Source organism: Rhinichthys klamathensis, unplaced genomic scaffold (assembly GCF_029890125.1).
Source record: "Rhinichthys klamathensis goyatoka isolate OS25496 unplaced genomic scaffold, OSU_Roscu_1.1 h1tg000050l_1, whole genome shotgun sequence".
Taxonomy (NCBI): Eukaryota; Metazoa; Chordata; class Actinopteri; order Cypriniformes; family Leuciscidae; genus Rhinichthys; species Rhinichthys klamathensis.
Genome location: NW_026606596.1, coordinates 700,013 through 721,356, shown reverse-complemented (window position 1 = coordinate 721,356; position 21,344 = coordinate 700,013). Strand labels below are relative to the sequence as shown.

At 37.0% G+C, this 21,344-nt stretch overlaps 1 protein-coding gene across 5 annotated transcripts in view; it reads right to left on the bottom strand.

Annotated features, from left to right (window-relative positions):
* auts2a (activator of transcription and developmental regulator AUTS2 a) overlaps nucleotides 1-21,344 on the bottom strand; it is a 393,745-nt gene that overhangs the window by 352,498 nt on the left and 19,903 nt on the right. The gene's annotated exons all lie outside the window — the stretch shown is intronic.

The window sequence follows — 21,344 nt, the reverse complement described above, 5'->3', positions numbered from 1 at the left end:
GTGTGTTTGTGTGTTATTATATACAGTATGTGTGTGAGTATATATATATATATATATATATAACATTTATAATTATTATGGGTGACAAACAATATTTAACTTATTTTAATATCTTTAACATCTATTTTAACATAATATGCATACAACTTAATACTAAAGTTAGTCATAACAAAATTGTTCGATGTGTCTCAAAAGCATGTGCGCTAACCAGTAGACCACAATGCCATCATACCAACTTAGACATAATTACAAACACTTAGTCGAATTGTCATTTATATATTTACACCGACGGCCACCAATTTGTTTGAAAAAGCGGGAAATTATTCCTAGCTGGGGAGAATGAGCTCTCAGCATTGCAAGTAATTCAGCAGGGGCTCAATGACACATGTTATGACATAATAAGCCTGTGTCAACCACTGCAAAAAAAAAAAAAAAAAACCGAGGCCACACTGAGTGGGTAATGGAGACAAACAGCAGTGTTCTCCTCTCTACTCAGCCTGTCCCTAAGGGCTCATCTGACAGGGCAAATAAAGTCAGTGTCGTTCTTTGCTCTGTGTTTCACACACACATTCAATTTTCTTTATCGCTTTACAGAAACTCTCTCAATCGCGCAACCTTTAAGAGGATCACAATGCAAACAACTTGGAAATATATATATATCAGTATTTCTTCCCCTCCTCCTGTCACAAATCACTCCAGGCAGTGATTCAATTAATTTCCAAAATCCAATCAGTCTTGGGCCAGTCTGGAATAAGCACAGACCTCCAGGGAAGCATTTCCTTAGCGTTTTATAGCAATCCTTTCAATTAAGTGGAGATTATTACCTGGAGGTGATTAAAAGGTGATTCGATTAACCCAGCCCCCATTAACTGAGGTGGAGGGGTGTGCCATGAATGCGTTTCCCATCCTGCCGCGGACTGCATGCGAGATTGTTTATTTGCACTAAATGATGCACATGAGATTCATCCACATATGTCTAAATTATTCCATCTATATGCTCATGGACAACATATTCTCAATGGTCCATCAATATAAATCAAAAACTGAATGCCAGTATGCATTCTAGCCAATATAGTATGCCAGATTAGTGCATCCGCAATCATGAAACAGATACTGTGAATAGTATGACTGTACATTTGAGTGTGCGAAACTTATATCGTTTAAAAGTTTGGGGTCAACAAGATTTTTTTTTTTATGAATACTTTTATTATTGAAGTAAAGATGTATAATGCTACAATAGATTTCAATTTTAGATAAATTGTTTTTAAACTTTATATTCATCAAATTAAAAAATATATATATATATATATATATATATTAAGTAGCACAATTGTTTTCAACATTGAGAATAATAATAAATGTTTCTTACACACCAATTTTTTTATATATATTTAAATTTTAAAATATATTAAATTAGAAAACGGTTATTTTAAATTGTAATAATATTTCCCAATATTACTCTTTTTACTGCATTTTTATCAAATAAAATTAGCCTTGGTGAGCATAAGACAAAAACAAAACAAACAAAAAAATATAAAAACGTAATGATCCCAAATGTATGAACAGTAATATATACATCTATTCATATAAATCACCAGAAGTCATCTGTGAATTGGGACACAGTCAAAAAATAAAGATGGGCTTGGTGATGAGCCTCCAAGATCCTGATTTAATTGCACACACTCGACAATCAAACATATTCTTACAAAATAAATCGCCATGATTTGTCATTTCAGCAGGCCAAAACTAATATGAATTTGGCACAACAACAGTTTTCCAGTCCGAGTTGAAATGATTAAACACTAATGGAGGAGAAAAACAGGGGAAGTTGATATCGACTACCTCTAAGCGCATTCATTAATTTGCCTTTTCATTCATTTCCACGGGCAGGGCTCCAAACTGTGACCAAATGGTCGCATTTTGCAGCCTTTTTTCCTGCCAGAGCGACTCAATTTTTTTAGGAGGTCGCACTGGTGCCACCACCACATTGCCTAACTGATAAGATCTGCCATTTCTGTTGTGTATGTGAAAAATCTAACGAAACGAAAGCGGAGATGCTCAGACCCATTTTGGACAGTGCATCGCAGGCTCCGTTTACTCATTGCCTGATCTTGATCACGCGACACCATTACTACACAGTGCTGGGAGATCCGGTGAGAAGCGCTCAAATTCAGTGCAAAATTCTCTGTTCTAAACCATTTCAGATCCAACAGCGCTGACGTGGAAACCAGGAGAAACATTGTGCCATGAACGAACAGGGTATAGAAGGCTTTCCAGCCCACAAATCACCAACATTCACCATAGATTTAATGTAGTAAAGCTGTAACCATGGTTTTGTGGCAAAAATAGTTGAATGTTTTTACATTCCTAATGTTTTGGGTGTTCAACCTTTTGAGAGTGGAATTCAAGTACTTTTCAAGTGCTTCACACTTTTTTATGCACTTCAAAGCTCTAAATATGATCCAATTTAAATGTTATTTTTAATGTGATGACCAAAAACTTTATTTGTTCATCTGTTGTCCCCATTTGTAAAACTCACACAAAAGTCACAAAGTCTCATAAAAATTAAAAGGTTCTTTAAATTGCGAAGAATTACACAGAAAGCAAGTAAAGAGCGCTCCTTTTATCACTGAAGCTGTCGGTCAGTTCAATATGCTACTATAGAAGAACAATGGTACATTTAATTATATACTTAGAATATACTTATATACTTAGTAGATGAATACTTAATTTTTCCCTATAATAATTCGTTTTTGCTCAATACTGTTGTTAAAAATTAATTTTATCTGCATCTTAACTCAGGCTCAGTGTTTTACTGTCAAATGTGCATTTCCAAGAAATAAACATGTAATGGTATTACTAACTGCCCTTATTAATGCAAAACAGTAGTCATTTAATGATCAAAATGCCTTTACGATAAAAAAAGGTATTTGGATGAGTTGCTAAAAATGAGCAAATTGTTGAACAAGCGCTTCTGGCAAGTGTTTGCAAAAAACTGCAAGAACACCAGGAGGTGTGGGCTTGAACAATTTTCAGGAAATATAAACAACCAAACAGTGAATTGACAATGAATGAAGAGTGTGGTTTTGGCTGTTTTCCTGGATTCAAAAACCCAAACATGATTCTAGATTCAGAGGAACATCCAGGGATGAACGAATTACCTTTCCAAGACGTTTGAATCCAAGGCTAAAACATTTTTGCATTCAGAACAGGTTGAAATATTACTTGAGGCCGCACAACTAGCTGTTGAGGGACATTCACCTTGACGCTGAGCTAACAGAACCAAAAGACCGCCTCTTCAAGCCCCTGAAGGCACACCATGCTTCTGATTACGCATAGATTAGAGGCACGAGGCGGAATGCTCGTGGCGAGCCGAGGCTGAACTTCACACGCTCAGGATGGCTCCATTCATCAAGGCTGTCGTGCAGGCTAGCACTGTGTGCTTCGCAAACAACACGTCATTAAAGCCGACAGCTGCTAACTCATACATAACTCAGCCGTTAGCCTAGCATAGCGCCTCCCGCCTCTCAAACAGTGATTTAGGAGCTGCTGAATCCACACATCAATATCAATTACAGATGCTAAAAGGTGTGTTTAGGGGAGCCCTGAGGTACACCGGGTGAAGGCAGAGTAATGTGCGAGAACTTTATAACGGTGAAAGCCAACAGACTGCCGCTCGGCAGTGCTGATGAATCTGGAGAGGTTGTACATTTTCTTGTTTACATTAAATGTGCATATGAAATGAAAAAATATCTTATTAATTTAACATATTAAACTGAAAAAAAAAAAAAAGTATTTGCATCACAGACTCTTGTTTTGACAACCCAGTCAGATAGCATTAGATGCAAAAATATACAACTTAATGGGTAAGACAAAGCTTGAAAGTGAGAAATACAACAAATTACTAATGATCCAACTAACCATAAAAGTATTTGGACTTGTTTTATGTATTCATTTTTTATGACATTGTCTGATGCTACCTAGCAGGGCCAACTAGCAGAGACTAACTGCATTATTCAGATTTCGAAGCATTCTATGTTTATATTTTACACAAACCTAGCTACGTATATCAAAGTACATCCATTCATCATTTACCTCATAATATGGCTAATACTAAACAAGTATTTGACCTAGAGTTTGTTATGTGTTGGGCTGCTAAATCACACTTTTGATGTTTTACATTTACAAGAACTTGCACACACAAAACTTTACAAAATCATAAATTTTCCAATTCAGCCCATATTATGTTGATAACTTGATGGGTAGTAATCCCTTGATGGGACTTATTCAGTTCATGGTAATAGTAATTCATTTAAGTGTTTGATTTTCAGGACACTTTTGCGCAAAAGTACTGCGTTGAGTTGCCACTTAATCTTGAAGTAGTGACATATTTTGTCTTTCAAATTGTGACGTACATAAGAGTGTAACAGATTATCGAAAAACGTACAAATATAGGGTGGAGACTTGGTGCTATTAATTAGTTGTTGTCACTTAAAAGTGAATGTGAGATTGGAGTCGATTGCAGCGGAGCGGGATACAGTTTGGCATACATTGGCATGACATTTCAATCAAATATAACAAGGTCTAAAAAATTGTTTAAAATGAAACAAATACATGAAAGAATTACAATAAGATCTATAACACACTATAACATCTATAATGAATTTTCATTTGTCAATTATGGGTCCTGAAGCAAAATCATAAGAGAAGAGAACCATTGGCCAAAGGCAAAAAATAGCCTACATACACAATCACACATACAGTACACACAAACAACACCACAAAACACACAACAGCTCTCTACTGATCAAACATAGGCATGCTGGAATTCCTGGCATTTGTATCCGTGTAATCCATTCTCCATTCCCTAACCTTGTAGAAACCCTCTCTCCTGATAGATAAACATATTCTGGCGTCTCATTCTCAGGAAACACTGCTGAAAGTACATTTTCTCAGAGAAAGGGAGGGAAAAAAAGACAGAGAACCTTAATCAGAATTCTCAGCACAGCGGCACAGAGCCATTTCTGTGAGAGTAAACTGCAAGACAAGTCAATCTGTTAGATGCACTCAATCTTTTTTAAGATGCCTCAACTAAATGCACTCCAGTAAAACTCATAAATCAATTGCAGGCATAGAGCCATGAGTGGGCAATTCAGTGCCTGCGGGGTGACGGCGTAATCAGGCTCCTAGAAAATATTCTTCTGGTGTGTGCGCAAGTATTTCTGTGAATCATTTACCTCCTCACCCCGAGTCACACCGACATACACAAACGCGCGTGCATTCATGTATGGGATGCACAAGTATAGTTTTCTAATGGTGGTGATTTAATTAGCATGCTGACAGTGTAAAAACCCAGTACAAAACATTGTAATACCTTATGTTTAAATTGTTTATCTTCAAAGCATCATGGCTACTGTCACATATACGTTCTGATGGACCAGTATATCGGACACCATGAAGAAACACTTATGGTGCTCTGCAGAAATATTTCTGGTAGTGACCGTGTTCTTCCAGGCTGCAGGCAATCTAACGAGCCCCGGCAGCCAGCGCCCTGATTAGGCAGTACAGATCTGCTTGCCAAGACAACTGCATTTCCCTTGCAAAGCAGCTCTCCGCAGGCCAGATGAAAGAGCGAAGGATGACAAGAAACACATTCAACATCTCCTGCTTTCAGGCTCCTGCTTTGGTAGGTTTGACATTCACAATGTCAACTTTAAAGACGCACAAGAGGCAGAAAACAGAGCAAAGCATACTTGAAAGACAGTAATACTTAATAGTATACTATTAAGTATTTTACAACCTGAGATGTACACCACCTTTTTTTGGTTTTAAACTCATTCATTTCCAAAATAGTTGAAAAGAATTCAGAACAGTGAGATGTCCACAGTGAGATGTCCACAGGCCATGACTCACATCTACAAATTAAAAATAAATAAAATAAATACTAATAAAATACAAAGCAAAGCTAAACTAAAATCCATCCTTTAAAATGCTACAAGTGAACTTAGGCACCACAACATAACATACAGTATTAACTATATATATATATATATATATATAAATTATATACTTTCATTATTTTATCATGATTTACATGAGAGTCAGGTGGACACTTGGTGTTGATCCTTGCCAAAAGTCTGACTTTCCGAGAGTACTATTACAATTTAACTTGTGCAGGACTAGGTTTAGTCAAATCTTTATAACTCAAAACAAACAATTCCAGCAAAATTCCCATAAATAGGAAAATGTATGCCCAAAACATTTAGTTCATGAAAGAGTTTCTTACTCACTCCAAATCAATTACCTGAGCTTAGATGAGAGCTAATTGCCTGTGGGAGACCTAGGATAAATCTTTAACCTAATTGAAGTTGAGACCTGGGATTAGCAGTTTATTTCTGAATACTGAACATCAGCGTTTGCAAATGACTCAATGACAGCATTTCAGCTTTCCATCATTTACATTATCTTTGCCCCTGCCTTGTTTTCACTGCTTTCACCATTTATGTACTATCAAATGCATTTCTTTTTTGTTGTTGCCGTTTCAATTTACGCTCACAACGATTCACACACACACTAGAAGACTATCAACAAAAACGGTGTTCCACAATCTCTTAATTCTCCCGCAGTAAATATTTTCGTATCATGTGGATGCTTCCAGCAGCAATGAATATTGTTAATTAGCAGCGATAAATGATCCAGTGACAGAGCGATGAGAAGATGTGACAGGCTGCGTCTCCAGTGTGGCTGAGAGCCAGAAGACAACACACAGAGTGGAGCTTCACCAGAAACCTGTCCCCCCTCCCCATAACTACTACACCCACACACACATGCTGGATTATCTCTCTCACACATCAAACGTAGACAAGTAGAGACTAAGCAAGTACAATCAAAAGTAATACTCACTGGTAAGTATGACACATCACAGCAGTGCAATACTTTATCTAAAAAATCTATTTGTATGTAAATTGAGAGAATACATGGAATCTTTGTAACTTAAAGGTGCCCTAGAATGTTTTTTTTTATTATTTTATAATGTTTCCTGGGTTACCCTTATAATGTTAGTATGTTTTTTAGATAAAAAATAATCATAATTTAGAAATAAATGGCATTTTTCCTAGCCTGCTTTTAGCCTCTGATTTGAACACTCTGTTTGAAGGGGCGTGTCTGCTGTGGGATTCAGTGTAACCGCGGCCACTGCTGTGATTGGCTGACATGCTTGCATATGAAATAGCAACGCATTACATGTGAAACTCTCTCCCGAATACTTTTACTGCTGCTATTATACGTTTTTACTATAACAGCTATCGAGATTAACGAATCGTGAGATGTTTTTAAAGTATTTAGATCTATTCCCAGCACATAAAATGTTGCCGTGATGAGCATTGAGCAGATGACAGTCTGTTGATCGCGAAAATGAAGATCTTATCATTGCAAAGCAGTTTCTGCACTCTCTCTAATGCTTTCACCAATGCAAACACGATGATGTAAATACAGTCAGAGCTTCGTTGTGCAGTAACGTGCGTCATTGATTTCATAACGAGTTTGGCAAGTGTCCAGATAAACTCGCGCTGTGTGGAAAGATTGTTCTTTGATCGCTTTCTGTATATAATTTGTTCACAATTTAAATACGATTATTTTCATCCTACTAAAAGAAACGATGTGAAGCTGATATTTTAGTCACTGGCTTGACTTACTGATGCATAAACAGTATTGAACGATTTTGAGAGAAAGATTACCTGTCTGAACTTGAACAATTACACATCAGCTTGGTAGCTCGATCCGAGGCCAGCTCTGTATTGGCCCAAGTTGAGGAAACACTCGGTGAAATGTTTGGAAATTTCCAGAGAAAATAAAATTAACCCATTGTTTCTTCAGAGGCTCAGATGAAGGAACTAAAAAATACTTTTGTGTTCATGTGTACATCCACACTGAGCAACTGCCATGCTTCGGCTGCGCAGTTCCGCCTGGCATTGAGGGCTGGCATTATGCAAATATTTGGAGGCGTACATATTAATGATCCCGACTATTGCGTCACAGTCGGTATTGTGTGGAGAACCGACCGTTTTTCAGGGGTGTTTTTCATAAACGTGAATTAAATGAGAACGCGAAAACAGTCCAGTTTGAGATTCACTCTATGTCATGTCCATACACTGAACTCTTGTTATTTGACTATACCAAGGTAAATTCAATTTTGAATTATAGGTCACCTTTAAAAATCCACTGTACCGCAGGACTGTAGATGAAATGCAAAAACACAAACACATTAAAATAAATGATATTGCTGATAGTCTACCATTCCAGTAATCAGATTAGAGTAGGTCACACAAGAACTGGATCAGTAACATTTGTGAATGAATCATTTAGACAAGTTTTGTGAAATGATCAAAATTAAACGCAAGACATTTATAATGTTACAAAAGGTTTCTATTTCAAATCAATGCAGTTTTGAACATTCTACAAAGAATCTTGAAAAAAACTGTATCAAGGTTTCCACAAAAATATTAAGCAGCAAAAACTGTTTTCAACATTGATAATAATAAGAAATTATATTTCATGAGCACCAAATCAGCATATTAGAATGATTCCTAAAGGATCATGTGACACTGAAGACTGGAGTAATGACGCTGAAAATTCAGCTTCACAGGATTAAATTATTTTTTTTAAACGTAATATTGAAATATATTGTTATGTTGAATTGTAATAATATATCACATAACTGTCTTTACTGTTTTATAATCAAATAAATGCTGCATTGTCAAACAGTAGAGACTGACCCCAAACTTTTGAGTGGTCTTGAGAACAATAAAGCAAAAACACCATGATCTGACTTCTCCACTGGCGAGTTATTGGACAGTTTCTTATTTTTAAGGTTAAAATGCTGTGTAAATATACATTTAATGCTGGGATTACGTTACACCAAAGCTGCATGATTCTGGATAAATTGAGAATAACGATTTTATCCGCAATCTATTTAACTAGATTTTTTTTTTAGTCGGTTTGAATAAATGATTCACTGACTCATGAAGACTTCACTTGTTTCATTACTGGATGAATCAGGATGTTTCAACAAATCTCCTGTATGAATGATTCAATGACAAATACATTTTTTAACAGTCACTTGTCGTCACCTACAGGCATAAAGATGTAATTGATACAATGTTTATGTGAAGAGTCAATTTACTATCAAAAGGTGATTTACTCCATTTTGATCACTACTGTAGACATCAGTGTTCATATCCGAACTATAAACTTTTATCCCAGTACTTCTGTAATAATTATTATTATAACACAGAAATAATGATACTGTGTTGAAAAGACTGTTTGTGAATCTGTTTCCTTTGAAATCTGCTTTCTCTGGGTCAGGGGCAGCGTGGATGCAGATTTGAATGTTCGCTGTGATCATACTTGTCCAAGGTCAGACATAGCCGAAACATTGTCTTTCATGAATAAGATCGCCTGGGTGTTTGAATCAAGATTACGATTTTTTTTAAGGTTAATTGTGCAGCTCTACGTTCTCCTTAAATGTAAGGATACGTAAGGGATTACGCTGAGGTTTTGGTTAAAATGAGGACTAAGATTTTAATCTAACTACCCACTAAACCAAGCTCGATACAAAAAGATCCACATCCAACAGGGAGTAGAGAACATCTCAAATGCTAAATGGTTTATCAACTAGGATTTACGCTACTTTGTATTCTCTAATCGTAGCATCTCCATCTAATGCAGTCTTTCAGAAATAGAAAAAAAAAAGAAAAAGAAAAAACTGTCAGGCATTAAATTGAATTTTGTACCACCTAAAAGAATCAAAGCGTTCGCCTTTTATCCATCTGAAACAATACATCAAAGTCACGTCAAATCCTTCCCTAGGTTTCCCGTTTTCACAGAGGTTAAAATTACACCTGGAAATGGAGATGTTCAATTATTCAGCAGAGGCAGGGACAGCTTTCAGCTCTCTAATCAGAACTGGGCCTAAACCAGTGAAGCAGGCCTTACCCAGCACACAGAGCAGACTGTCATTTCCTCTCCTCCTCCTCCTCTCATACTCTGCTCACATTGAGGAGAGAGGCATTAAAATAGTGCAGTAATATTATGCATTGCTCCATGCAGACGCTGATGCAATCAATGTTCTATTTCATATGAATCCCCCTGGGTGAGGAACGATGGGGGAGAGAGAGACGGCAAGTAAAACAGAGAGAGAAAGATCCACAGAGATGCAGAGAACGCGACTGAGCCAGCAGTATTTCTCCATGCAGAGAATATCGGTGCTGTGGTCACGGGCCCGTGGGAGCAGAACAGTGCAGGCCTGCAGCTGATGGGCCGCTGACAGCAAGGCATTTTCCCACTCTGTTTACACAAGCTGCCAAAGCACTGTGCTATAAAACCACACTGTGCACTGCCATAAAAAGCCGCTAGCTGATCTGGGAACATTCTATGAACTGATCTTTTAATTAAAGACCATTTCAGTGTTTCCCCTACCATTGTTTTGGGGGGTGGCCCGTCCTCCCTGAAAGAATGACAAAAAATATATATATAAAAAAAAAAAAAAAACGGACGCGCGAGCTCCATACTTTAGCGGCTATGATTTTTGCGATGCAGAAAACACGGACGGAATCGCGGAATCTAGTCATAAAAACGAAATTTACTGTACAACGCGGAATTTCACAGAATTTGTAAATGTTTTAATGAATAAATAAAAAGCAGTTCAGTAGGCTACACTCGAAATCAAACCGCGATATAGACAGTGTGTGAATATTAAACCGCAAAAAGACTATTTAAATACGAATCCTGCATGTTTTGTGTGAATGAATGGTGCAGACGACGCGCAGTTTCATTTACCTCACACACACACGTACACACACTGAAGTATAGGGGTGTGCAAAAAAATCGATTCACATTTGAATCGCGATTCAATCTTTACCGATTCAGAATCGATTCATAGAATTCCAAAAATCGATTCATATTTTTTTTTAATTTTTTTTCTATGGCGTGCACGGGCGGAGTGGCAATCGGGTGAGTCGGGACTTTTACCGGTGGTTCGGTAGTGTTTCGAGGCTGCGAGGGCCGGTCTGATAAATAGTTACATTGCAAGTTCTTGCCGCCCGCTGGTCAAACTGTGCAGCCTCTCTGCTCAACCCGTAAATAAATGCATCGATCCGCTGATTATGTTTGAGTTCTTAATGGTCTGTAGATCTTTTGCCAAGCGTGTCAGAGGTTACGGGTTCTAAACCGCACTCGTATAGTTTTTTCTCTCTCTCATCAAAACCGAATATGTTCATCACGTTTGTGTGCATTTTATTTTGAGATTTCACCGGAACCACAACGGCGATATGAAGCGCGCGTCCGAGTGAAGACTGCGCGAGCCACAGAGAACACTGTATCCATGACACTGATAGCAGCGACAACGAGCGCTGACAGCGCTCAGCTTGATTTCAAAAACAACAGATCTCTTATTTAATAGCGAACTAAATAAATGCTCTGCTAGTTAACTGGAGATACCCGCAAATTACGCCTATGAACGACTTCACTGGATCTAAACAAATCAATCTAACCATAGATGTTACCAGTAGCGGTGGCTTTTTAAAATCTATTTAAAACTATTTCGCAAGGGTTCTATGACATTAGTATATTTTTAGGAAGTTCAATGTGCCCAGTCGAGTTCACATTTCAACAGTCAGCCTGGTAGCTGAAGTAGTCCTTAAACCACATTTAGCATAATTGTTTGTTTGATCTGACTACAGCACTTTAAAGCTAAATGTAAAAGCTTTTTATTTAAGTTTTATTTTAAACTTGAATTAAATGTATTTGAAAGCTGGCCAAAGCTTGGCACTTTGCACTTTTTAGTTGCAAAAGTTTTTATTTTTGTTTGAAGACATAAAGTAATATCAAACTACATTTAATTTGTTGTGTTTTTTTTCTTTTAAATTGTGTTTACTGCAATCAATCACATAGGAAAAAGTAAACTACATTTATATACTGCAAATCGTTTTTTGAATCGAGAATCGTTTTTGAATCGAAAATCGATTTTGAATCGAATCTTGAGACAAAAAATCGGTATCGAATCGAATCGTGACATTTTCTGAATCGTGCACCCCTACTGAAGTATGTGACACTCGCACTGTTTTTGCCTATATGAGGACACAAAATAATACATGACCTTCATCTTCTTCAAACTCTAGACCCGCTCTGAAAGTCACTTCGTCACTTCACTTCGTCACACAGTCACTTCATTTAACAGCTTCATTTGAGAAAAACTATCGTCATGTCAAACACAGAGAAACTATTATTGGGGGTCTATTATTGTCATGGAAAAATATGACAATAAACTTAAAGGACTAGTTCACCCAAATATTTGCCTAAAATGGTGCCTATAGTAGGCTAGGATAGTTGGATAGTAATGACTTCAGGGTAATTCCAGCGTTATGGATGTGACATTTGAACTCATCATGACAGGTGAAATGTCTCAGAAAAAAAAAAACTTCTTACAATATTTAAATTGGAAATGCATATTCTCAGAGCACCCAATCTGGGGAATTGACAGGCAAAATATGTTTTTCTAAAATATATTTAAGCACCCCCAAAAAAGGAAAATATGCATACGTTATGGATGTGACGGGAAATGACAGAGTTTTTGGTATACTGTTCGATTTCCTTTAAAGTCTGTGAACTTTTAAATCCAATGTATAAATATTGCTATCCACATGATGAAGGGTTCTTAGCTGAACATAAAAATGTCAATGTTTAAAATATATATATTTTTATTAAGTGTATTATGAGGAAAAACCAACGTTATGGATGTGACAAAAACCCTGTTATGGATGTGACGCGTCTGAAATACATAGAATCTGTTTGGAAAATCAACAATCAAACCATCATGGCACTTTTGTTGACGCATAATGGCTGTGTTTTCACATTAAAGGCACACTGTGGAATTTTTGGCGACTAGGGTGCGCTCGACCTGTAATTTTCACGTCTAGTGCCCCTAGAGGCCACAAGCGCCGCAGCATTGTCGCAAAAGTCAACAAACAGTCAACCGGTCAACCTCCCGTGTCTTTATGTGTGTGCAGACGGCATTTGATTTGTATGTTGGAGTAGGGCTGGGCGATAAAACGATAACGATATGTATCGCGATAGACACGTGATCGATATCAATAAAAAATGTGTTCGATAAAACGTTCGATATTTTTTTTCTTCGTCGGAAGAAACCACAGGTTGCGAAGCAAGTTTGGTTGCATTATCAAAGGCACTCGCTCTCTGGTAACCTAGCAACGTAGGGAGTGACACGCTCAGGCAATCATGTAACGTTTCAGTTTGGTTGCGCCATCGTTGTCTCGTGCTGCTGGGTTCTTCTTCAGTAACCGGCGATTGATAAGCAGAAAATGAGTGCCCTTCATCTGCATGCCATGCAGGCTAGAATTGCGAAACATTATTGGATAATTCGCTCTATTCGCGTTTGATGTGAACACAGCATAATGAACAGGCTGCGATGTCAAGATTGCAATGCTGGAGTGTCTGTGTGTGTGTGGCGAGAGAGAGAGAGAGTAGGCACGGGCGCGCGAGAGAGAGACACGCGGGCGCGATCGAACAGTGGAGACATAAAAACATACTCCGTCATTTTGTTAATACAGGACATCATTCAGTCTGCAAAGTGTTTACTTATATTTGTGTAGGCCTATACTCGCAATAAAACACAACATTGTGCTTTTGTCACACTGTATTTCTTGTCAAACTGTAACCTACAACTGTCACACACCGTTTTAAAAGCAAAACATTTATCCAACCCCTTTGTAAAACAGTCTGTGTGTTCCATCTTTTGGACATTCATCATATCGCATTGGTTTTCATTTCTTGTCCTCAAAACAGAGCACAAATCTGTTTATTTTTAAGTTACACGTTGATTAAAAAAAGAAAGTGAAATGTGTTGGTAGATTATTTTATACGGAAATCAATTATTTATAATTCTGCTGAGAATAAAGTTAGGGTTAATTAAAATTAAGGAAAACAAATATATTGATCTGAAATATAGCAAATTAATTTTAAATTCATTCAGGTACAATTACCAAACATATCTCATATCTATCTTTTTATTAGTTTAATTAATAAACCAATTATATAAAACTATTATCAGTGCACTATAAATAAACTGGTTCTATGCCTTTATTAATAAAACTTATTTAAAAAATACAAGGCTTAAGACATTTATAAAAATGCCTTCTATATTTCTGTTTTGCTTTTCACTCCATTGTACCGAAATCGTACCGAACCGTGATGTCTCAAAAAAAAACATCAAGCAGGGGGCACATACGATCACAAACCCCCCTCACCCCCGTCCCGCCACGCCACTGCCACCTTTTTTACTCTGAGGAGTTTGCAGGTCTGATTGTGAATTTAGACTTATGTTTACATTTTAATTATTTGAGTTTTCCATGGTTGTGTTGACATTTCTGTCTTGGGATTGTAATCAGAGGAAGGTTAAGTTTAAAATAAAAATGTTTAAATGTAATATATATTTTTTCTCCTGGTCCTTATTTTAAATGGGTCATAAAAAAAATCAATAATTATCGATATCGACCGATATGAAACACTGATATCGTGATACAGTTTTCAGTCATATCGCCCAGCCCTATGTTGGAGAAAGTTAATCGATTCACTACTGACCAAAATAATAATATAAATATAAGATTAATAATATAAATCCTATAAAGAAAACAAATTGAATAAAAGTAGCATACGCAGAAAACAATGTCTGATCAGGTAAGTCGCATTGACAAGGGTTGCCCAATCCTGCTCCTGCCGATCGTCTGTCCTGCACAGTTCATCTCCAACCCTAATCAAACACACCTGAAGCAAACAATTAACGTCTTCAGGATCTCTTTGCAATGGGTTGGAGATGAAATCGAGTAGTCGGGAAATCGTGTAACAAAACTGATATAACTCACTACATATTTCCGTTATTTGTAGTCTTCAGTTTGTTTTTCCTTTTACACAAATACAAACATATATGAGCTGAAAGGAAAAAAAAAAACATTTACATTTGTATACGGCAGTATGTTGTGACTTATATCAGTTTTGTTACACGAATTCGCAGTAAATATTACATTATATATACACTTTTATGCCGATGTTTATTTTAAACTCTCCCTTTTTCTTTTTTTGGGCTCCTCTGACAAAATCTTTGCTTTCTTCGCTTTCTTCCGAGTAGCTGTTGATTCAGCCATGACGACAACATACAGACGCCGAGTTGAGCTCTCACGTTAGAATTTGAGGAAGTTGGGGTGGTGGGGGAAGTGACGTATGCCGTAAAGCGGTCGAATTTTGTAGTTCTTTTTGTGCTCGGGTTCCTACCCGAAACCCGAAGTTACATAGTGCTAGTAAAAGCGATACAGACACCTTCAGGCTTCGGCAGACGTGTCATTCAACCTATTGTAAGTCGATGTACCATCTCAATGGGTTTTGGTAATATATTATAAAGGTTGAAAAGTTCCACAGTGTGCCTTTAAGAAGACTGTCTGAAATGATTCTGTTCAGTTATGAGACGCTCTCAAGTTTACGTGTTGCAAGTGATCGCACCTCCATGCTATATTTGCTTATTTATTAAATCCAGGCAATTGGTTAATGAAACTTTGATTTAAAATTAAGATACAATTTATACAAAACGAAATTCACTTTAAAAAAAGTCTTTCTGCAAAACGAAACTTGAAATGAAGTGGCCAAAATCATTTCTGTCTTGAAACAGATCACAATAGTCATATGCATGATTTAATATGAAGCGTCCGTAACGGTCACGTCCGTAACGCATTATTATGGTTGTTCAGAGCAAAGAAGTGAGATAATTTGTCTATCCTAATAAGCATAAACATAATTTAGCTTTGTAAATAAAGTTTCAAGTTATTTGCATTTATAATTGTCATATTAAATAAAATAAACCTTTAAAACGTTATGGATGTGACAGTGCACTGAAGCGTCAAGACCTCTTTATTATAGCCCTTATAAATTCAACAGGCAGTGCTGTTATGACCAAATTAGTATATTTATTTCTCAGGCATGCCTCCATCTTTCTGCAAAATGCTTACTGTTTGTCAGGATTGTTTATGTTGTGTGTGCAAGTACATGGCCTGTTGTTTGGGCTATGTGTTTGCATTGTTTTGTGTCTTTTACCACGCCCCCTTGTTTCCTTGTTAGTCTTGAGTATTTATCTGTGTCACCTGTGCCGTTGTGATTCTGTTCCTTATTTAAGATCCTTGTGTTTGTTACTCGGTGCTTGTTCGTTGTATCCTGTTGTCCTGTTCTGTGAGCTGTGTATTCCCGTGATCAGAGTTTGTATCCTGCCGGTTAGTTCTAGTCTCATGTTTTTGTCAAGTTTATTAGTCTAGTCTTGTCAATGTTCGTTTGCTCCCTCGTGGGTCTTTGTTTTCTGTCTGTTTAATAAATCCGTGTTTTATTTATTACTGTTTGGGTTCATATCCGCATACCGTGACAGAGTTAAAATAAAGTTTAAAAAGGGGGGTCTTTGATACCTTTTTTTGAAAGCATGAAATATGGCTGGTTGAAAATGTAATTTAAGCATTGTTGCTCACCTCATATCTGGTGGATAAACAAGGCAATTTTCTTAAATTTTTTGTTAAAGCACATTAATACAGTATATTACAGACCTAAATGGACAACTTAAAAAGGGTTTTGTTGTTTTGGTTATAACTTTATTTTTTCATGGTAAAGATGACCTTTGCATGGAATTGCCCTTCACTGGTTCTTGAATGATTTGTAAGCAAACATCATGGTATCAGACCTGTGCCATGTTTGATCTAATAAATGTGAAAAAAAATTAACATTTAATGAAATATATACATTTTGTAATTTGTAAAAATTTATTTAATTCTTTATATTAAAATTATATTAAATATATTAAAAAGTTTAAATAAAAAAATTGAATTATGTTTGGAATGATTATTATTTATATTTTTTTGGGGGTTAACTATCCCCTTAAAAGAAATAGTAGCAGAGCAGTTAAAGAATGCATTTACATTTATGTACATTTTAACCAAAAATCCACTAAAATCAATTATTATCAGCTATACCCCATCAGAACCAACAGCAAATATTTGCAATTCATTCACAAAAATTCTACATGCTCATTTACTAAATATTTACACTAATTTTGCCATTTTTTGCCACCAATAAAATTGTTTTAAATATTGAATCCATTCTGTAGATCTTAATGAATCCATTGTGTAGAATTTTTCTTTCTTTCACAAAAAAACTAACAAACAAAGTGTGCATATTACATATACAGTAAGCCTGATAACTTGGCAAAGCTGAATCAATCTGATGTCGAAAGAGATGACAGGCAGAAACCTGATCCTAGATCAGCACTTCCTCACTGTGACAGGAAGAATCATTAACTCAGGTGTGAATGAGTTATTAACTCGGGTACAATGATAAGAGCACGAAGACGCAAACTAACAAGTAAAAAGAAAAGCATTTGAACAATAGTACAAGAAAGACAACGAAAAGAGAACTGTCTTATCATATCACATGCCCCAAGAGATCTCAGCTTTAGATCAGCCCAGTAAACCGCAGTGCCACTCTCATTTACGGCAGACCAGCGTGATGAGCAAAGCTATTCCCAGAACACAGATGCCAGAGGCTGAACAGTCTTTCACGCACAGGCCGTCTCAGGGATTCACTACTTCAGTTGGCTCACATTTATAACAACGTTTGGTTGTGGGAAGGCCTACGGAGATCCCTGGCAGAAGATATACTATTTCTATTAGCACGTGTCATAAAGATGTCATGGGATAGACCTCAGATTGATTACATTTGTTGCAGAGAGAAAGAGAGAGAGAAAGAGAAATGTTTTTGTGTTATCGTTCTAAACACAAACCATTAAATTAGAATTCCAAACCTACACACGTACAGTCCTTCAACACTCACTCCAGTCAAACAAAACAGTGTGGGTGTATCTATTGGCTCTGAGAGATGCATGAATGCCAAAGAAGGTCTTAAATATAAATCCAACCCATGGTTCACTGTTATTTGGCTTGTCACACATTATCCTACAGGAAACGGGTGCTAAATCATTATTCCGCTTATTTAAACATAAATTGAATTGAACACATCTACATTACACTTTTACATTATTACAGCTCCTCTCTCCCCTGTCTGGTTGAACGCTTTGTTTTTGATGAAGCCCCTACTTCCGAAATACGAAATGTGCTGTGATTGGTTATCTGGCCCAGTGTGTTGTGATTGGCAGTGCCTAGCGCGTGTTCGGGAAATGTCACGCCCCTTCATAACCGCAAGCTTTACTCAGATGTAAATATTAAGGATGGCGTCAATTTCAAATCATTTCGAGCCCGATTCAGACCCTGACAATGTTAACGAACAAGAGGATTGTGCTGAAAGGATTTCAATCACGGACTTTGCAAGCACGGATCATAGCAACTACATAAAGCTTATAATTGGAACTGTTAATGGAAAACACATCTACAAATAATAACACAAACTTACAAGTTGTGATCCATAAATAACAGATTGTCCCGACAAAATGGGAATGGCTACGTCTTTCAGGAGAAGCTTTTGTGCTTGCATTGTACTCTCTTCTGGAAGCTGTTCTCCGTAAAATGTGCATCACACAGACAAATGTTGAGGATATAATGTTCAGGAACAGTGTTAAAAATAAATTTTAACCTCTATAAGTTCGTCAGCTTTAGGACAAACTTTTTCAGGGCAGTAAAAAACAGGCACAACAACTCTTCCTCTTCTCTTAAGCAGACCAACATGGCCTCACCTCCTTTGTTGCGTGTTCCCGAGGGCAGGGTTTATGTAAATTTTAGGGTCCGTGATGTCGCCAACCCGGGCCGGGACAAAGCTCGTTGTAGTCACTACCAACCATTTGTTGTAGTCCTTAAAAAGTGATTTCTGTAAAATAAAATGTCTCCCTTTACATTGAACTTTGAGCGTCGTAACTTTGCAGATGTTGTTTATGCTCAAACAGCAAAATTACACACTTACTAAAGTTAAAATCAGTGAAATCATAATCAAGGACCCCTTTAAGTGTCCAAATATTTTTGGGGCCACTATGACAGAAAAGATTATATGGGATATTCTTCTACAAAACTGACAGAGAAAAGCTGAAGTGTATGACTTAAGTTGTCTTAAATGATGTATGGCTCTTTCAAATCTCATTCAAAATTGAGGGCATATTTTTGGTCATCTGTAATAAGCACTTTGAATTCAGCCGTATACATTTCCTCACCTGATCCCTATTGAGTTTAGTTCCAGACTTCATCTGAGGTTTCTAAAACAGCTCATTTTTCATGAATAGCAAAGCCGCCGCTGATGCTCTAAATCCACAGAAGTTCTCTTTTGAATCCTGTCAGAATGGATTTTAGGTGTTGGTTAATGTGGTTTGTGTGAGACTCTTGGGTTCTCCTGAACATGTTTGTCAGCGGCTGCTGATCCTTCTCTCGCTGCGGTAAAGACTTTTATGCTCAATACTTAATAACAGCTTGTGCTGTCATCTCCACGGTTAGCATCTGATCTCAGCACAGCTGCAGGCTCTCTCTCTCCGCCTGCTGACACCTCACCACCACCATCCTCACGTCACGCCTCCCTGAAAGCGCAATGTTGTGACATATGTACGTTGTACGCTGAACACACTTCAATAGTGTTTAACTAAAGCAATAAGCCTAAAGAAGAGCTGTAAATGGGATGTTGTGAGGTGGAAACCCCACTTTAATGTGTTAAAAATCACTGAAACGGCATGATTTTACAGAAATTTAAAGGCAAACAATTTTCAATAAATAATAATCGATAAACGACAAAATAAAACACTAAAACCTAAAATGGTTCCATGGCATCAAAAATAAATGTGTAAAATTAATTCATCTATTTTGGGCTGAAGCAAAAAAATTCAAACAAAATCTCTAATATTGGCAGATAACCGATGGTCAATTAAATTGACTGTGTTCATTAGCCGAACTGTAGAAGTATGTTTGACACAATAACATGGGAAACAGTTGATGTGAGGAGTGTAAATAATGCTTCAAACATTAATCAAACAAATGCTTTACCTAATCATAACTACCTGTTTAACACTGGAAAATGTTGATGTATAAAAGTAGCTATAACTTTTATTCTGAAAGGCCTACATGGGATACAGCTCATAATACAGCTCAAGTAAATAAACACCTAATTTAAGAGCAAGCCTGAACAAAATCCAACCTACTGCCGCCTCAGAGAAATCAATATGACATACCAAAGTCGTGTTAAACGCACAGCATGACAAAAACACACAGGAAGAAAGACAGAGCCATAAAGAGGTCTAATCTGTGCTTTGCCAAAAGAAAAATCTCAATGAATAGAGGGATAAGACTTTCACAGTCTTACATCATGACCTTACCTAGAGACTGATGACTGAAAGCAACACTATGAATTCAGCAAGGTGGAATTTGCATTCTGTAATTACAGTGATGATGACAAAATGCTTTCACACAACAAAACAGCTCTTATTTAACAAAAGTGTTTTCATTGCAAAAAGAACAGAGATTAGTCTGAATCATTTCAGCAATTACGCATGTACGGTCATATCATTTCAGTGTATTCAAGAGTCACATAAAAGTATATTGATTAATGATACAAACGAGCTTGAAATGATCTGGGAAATGTTTGCAGGTGTCCGCTCGGATAGGCAGCCTGCCAAGCAACTCTGATTCATTACCATGAATCATGCTCACAATCCCATACCGACTACAGATAAATCAAAACAGGGAGGGAGACTGGAGACGGTCAGACCTTTATTAAATAAACATTAAAAGAGCGAATATGCCGTCTTCAGAGTAAAGAGAACGGAGACCAAAATGTGTGTGTGTTTACACGAGATGGAGGCAAATATTGAAAGAGTTGGAATAAAATGGCATTGTAAATGCAGAGCACTGTGACCGGGGAGGATAATGCGTTTTCCCACTGTAATTTAATTCTCCATCAAACTTTACAAAAGGAGTCTATTTATGTGGTATAACACAAATCTAACCTAAAAATCTTAAGAGAGGGCTTTACCCCCATCATAACCCCATGGTTCATGGCATAAATGGGTGGTTCTTGTTTTTTTCTTTGTTTGGTCTGCTCGTTTCAACTGGTCTGTTGTTTATATTTCTACTCGTCTTCCCTAGAGGCCTACTCCATGTGTCCTCCTACATTAAGTATGAGCGTGTTAACACTTCCCACTGAATCCATCACTGTCAAACTGAAGATGGAGCGGGTGTGTTTTATAATGTGAGTAAACTTCATTATGGCCTCGCTTGAAAAATATAAATGCGTAAGTGTGTTTAGTAAATGCTCCCAGGCCT